General features: G+C 33.1%; 1 protein-coding gene across 1 annotated transcript in view; it reads right to left on the bottom strand.

Moving 5' to 3' along the window:
* LOC122250048 (uncharacterized) overlaps positions 1-1426 on the bottom strand; it is a 4223-nt gene extending 2797 nt beyond the window's left edge. Inside the window, exon 1 of the mRNA XM_043011313.2 lies at positions 1161-1426. The gene's annotated coding sequence lies outside the window, so the exon portion shown is untranslated. The remainder of the gene's footprint in view (positions 1-1160) is intronic.
* Positions 1427-5000: the final 3574 nt, after the last annotated feature.

The following is a 5000-nucleotide window of genomic DNA, read 5'->3' as shown; positions in this document are numbered from 1 at the left end:
GTGAATGTGTGAATGTTTTGAATGTGAGAAATGTGTGTGTTGTGTGTGTTGATGTGTTGTGTGTGTGTGTGTGTGTGTGTGAATTTGTGTATGGGTTGGTGAAATGTGGTGTGTGTGATGTGTGTTGTGTGGTTGTGTGTGTGTGTTGGTATTGTGTGTGTGTGTGTGTGTAGTGTGTGTGTGTATGTGTGTGTATGTGTGTGAATGTGTGTATGTGTGAATGTGTGAATGTGTGAATGTGTGTATGTGTGTGTGTGTGTGTCTGTGTGTGTGTGTGTGTGTGTGTGTGTGTGTGTGTGTGTGTGTGTGTGTGTGTGTGTGTGTGTGTGTGTGTGTGTGTGAATTGTTGTGTATTATGGTGTATGGTGTGTGTGTATGTGTGGTTGGTGTGTGTGTGTTGTGTGTGGTGGTGTGTGTGGGTGTTCGTGTGTGTGCCCCCAGTTGTGGGGTGTGTGTGTGTGTGTGTGTGTGTGTGTGTGTGTGGGCCATGTGTGTGCAACTCAGTGAATGTGTGAATGTGTGATGTGGTGCCATAGGGTGTGTGTCTGTTAGGCCACTAACAGCCACATGTCGGCGCAATGAGAGACACAACACACAGAAACATCGCCCATCCGCGAGCGCCTCCCCCGTCCCGTGTGTGTGTGCTAGTGTGTGTGTGTTGGGTGACAACCCGCTGTGTGGGTAGGGTGTGTGTCTGTGTGTGTGCTCCGCTGTGCACTGATCACCTGTGTGTTCCCCCAGTGTCGTGTGCTCACCCCACCCGTAGCTACACAGCTGTGTGTGCTTTTGTGGTGTCCGGGTTACCTTGCATATGCGTATATGTGTCTGTTTGCACTAGCGACACACACGTGGATGTGTCGCCACTACCCCCCGTGAGCTGTGTGGAACAGATCTTATAACCCCCGGCGCACAACAACATTATAGGCGCACACAATAGAGACTGATACTAAATATATTTATCCGAAATGCTGCTCAGATATAACAAATTATACATACTCTTGACTAATTTATACTTAGTAATGGTATAATGGAGATGGAAGGATGCTTAAGAGGAAGGAATGGCAATGGAGTATGAGAACTCCGATAGAGATGGAGATGAGAATGAAGATGATGATGAAGGGGAATATGGAGATGATGATGATTAAATTAATATTAAATACCTTGCCTATTACTCTGCATCTTCGCAAGACCCTATTCAGGACATGCAACGCATTCATAAACCTATTGAATCATCTTTTCAGCCCGACATCATCAATATATAAACTCTTTGATTCTTAAAACTTTCTCCAAGCAGAGAAAGCCTGAATATCCTTGGATTACATACGTCAAACCAACAGAAGAACACTAAAAACTCAAAGCCTAGGATAAAAAAAGGATCACCCGCACCACAGCAGACCATCCTGGATCCCCCCCGCAAGTCCACACTCTGCGCATATGCTATACCACTAACACCCAATCCACACGCCCCCACATTTTCAGATCACCTCCGCAATCACATACCGCAAAATAATCCGACGGAGACATTCACACACGACCTCGCCGCCCCACACCCCCCCCCCCCCCACCCCCACAATCACAACAACTCCCGCGCATCATTCCCCCCACTCCAACCAACAACTTTCTACTGTTTGTTTCATTCATGCACCTGAACCGCCGGCCCGGTTGTCGTACGCCCAACACTAACCCACCCCACACCCACACACACACACCCCCCCACCCCCACCCCCCCCCCCCCCCTGAGGGGGGAGGCTCCCGCTTATCGTACCGGCCGGTCCGGGAGATCGTGCGTTTGTGCGCGGCCCTCCAGCTGACTATGACGTGGATGGAATGCATCACGATATGCATTCCATAATCCTCTTGGCTATACACTTTTACTCATAGAAATGCTCACATGATTTCAATCATATGATTGTTAGGCCACCAACATCCACCAGCATTATTCAAAATAACCCAAACAGTCATTAATTCTCTTATACATATCCAGAATCCGTGATCGTACCTACGTTTGAACATACGTGCAATTGCTTACACAATCGTCGCCAAAGTCCGTCAGACCGAACACACACCACCCACCTTTCCCATTCCCCCCCCTACATTATTTCGCTCATGTACACACTCCTCTGTCCTCATACACACTTGCTTATACACATAATTACTCATGTACATATACTTATTCATACACACACGTATACATAAACGTTTACACACACTTATTCATAAGCACACATGCACACACACACACACACACACACACACACACACACACAATTCACAAACACGCGTATACACACATGCTTATTCACACACATGAGTATACATACATATATACATGCTTGTACCTTACGCTCATACAGACACAGAAGAATGCATATTTATGCACATATTTTCTCATAAACATACTAATTCATACATGCACAAACAAACTCTTCATCACACCTGTAGTCATACACACATTCACACAGAAACAAAGACATATATATATATATACTATACCATATATTAATATATATATATATATTCCTATATATATATTATATATGTAACATATTATATTATATATTTATATATGTATATATATATATATAATATATATATAGTATATATTCTACTATATATATGTATATATATATATATATACAATATATATATATATATATATGTATATATATATATTATATTATATTATTATATATCTATATATATATATATACATATATATTATATCTTATATATATATTTATATATAATATTTCTTATATATATATATAAATATATGTATGTATGTGTATATATACGGATATATAAGTAATATAACATGTTGTATAACTGTATATATAGATATTATATGTATATATTACTTACATACATACATTACATACATATATATATATATATATTATATATATATATATATATATATATATTTATATGTATGGTCGTATATACTACATATATAAGTATATACATATGTATATGTATATATATTGATGTATATATATCACATACATACATAACATATATATATATATATATCATATATATATATATATATATATATATATAAATATATATACATACACACACCACACACAACAACACACACACAACACAAAAACAACCACAATTTTGATTATTTATATATATATATATATATAGGTATATATTATATATATATATATACATATAATTATAAAACATAATATATATATATATTTTATATATATATAATATATATATATAATATATATATATATATGTGTGTGTGTATATATATGTATAATATACATATATGCCATATATACATATACTTATATATATATATATATTATATTATATATATATATATATATATATACCATATATATATATATATATTCAATATAGTTAGATAAGATAGATAGATAGATAGATAGATATATACAATCACATAATCGATATATCTATATATATATACAATATATATAATATATATATATATATGTTATTTATTATATATATATATATAGTATATATATATATATATATTTATATATATATATATATATAATGAGAGTTGTGATGTGTGTGTGTGTGTGTGTGGTGTTGGTGTGTGTGTGTGTGTGTGTGCGCACCACACACACTCACACACACACACACACACCACCACACACCACACACACACACACACACACACACATATATATATATATATATATATATATATATATATATATATATATATATACATATACATATATATACACACATATATGCGTGTGTGTGTATGATATTGATCAAGATGCTAAATATCAGAGATATTGGCTTTGATATCACTGTAATTCTTCTTCATCAATACAGTTATCATCATTATTGTTTTTATTATTCTTATTCTTAATATAGTTACTATTATTGTTATCATTACCATTAGTATCATCATTAAGACAACTACTATTGTCATCATTGTCATTATTATCCTTTTATCATCACTATCATTATCATGATCATTGTTCTTGTGACTGTTCTTATTATCATCATTATTATTTGTATTATTATTATTGTTATTAATATCATAATTATTTGCTAATAATGGCAATAAAACATGAATCCAAAATGTCCCAATGCTCCACCTATTGTCCCACTCACTGTCACATCTAGTCCTCCTCGAACACTGACTGCACTCCGCACCATTATCACTATCATCATTGTTGCTATTATGAATATCATCATTATAGTGGTTGTTGTTCTTGTTATTTTCATTAATATCATCATTTTTATCATGTTTGTTATCATTATCATTATCATTATTATCGTCAACATTATTGTAATCATTATCAATGCTATTATCATCATCATTATCATTATTATCATTGTTACTACTATCCTTATAGCCATGATAATACTACTAATGATATAAATGATAAAAATGGTGATAGCAATTACCATTATCATTATTTTCATCATTTTGATAATAATTATCAATTTTGTTATCATCATAATCATCATTATCAACATTATTATCCTTATCGTTATTACTATCATCGTTACCATTGTCATAGTTATTTTCTGTTGTAATCATTATTATCATTATCATTATTATCTCCATTTTCAATACTATCATCCTCAATATTACTATTGTTATTATCAATATTATCATTGTTATTAGTATCATTATCAGCACTAATATTATCATCAATACAAACATCATCATTGTCATTTCTGAACAAAAGATCATCGCAACAATATAGAAAAAAATATATAGATGAGACTGAATAGCTTTCTCATCGCAAAATATGTATTTGAGTCGAATCGAATCCTATCTTATTAAGAGATACATTCACTTATAGAAAGATCATTACGTAACGCCATTTCCAGTCTCATTCGTAGTCTAAATTGCGTTATAATCATGATTATTATTTTTGGTATTTATCATTACTTATTTTTTATGCATTCTTCTAACTGTTATTATTTTAATTGTTATGATTATCATTATTATCATCACTATTATTATCATAATTGCTATT

The sequence above is a fragment of the Penaeus japonicus genome, unplaced genomic scaffold (genome assembly GCF_977035675.1).
Source record: "Penaeus japonicus unplaced genomic scaffold, GWHDUDI00000001_assembly GWHDUDI00000021, whole genome shotgun sequence".
Lineage (NCBI taxonomy): Eukaryota > Metazoa > Arthropoda > Malacostraca > Decapoda > Penaeidae > Penaeus > Penaeus japonicus.
Note: the sequence above shows the minus strand (reverse complement) of the source record. Positions and strands in the feature narration are given on the sequence as shown.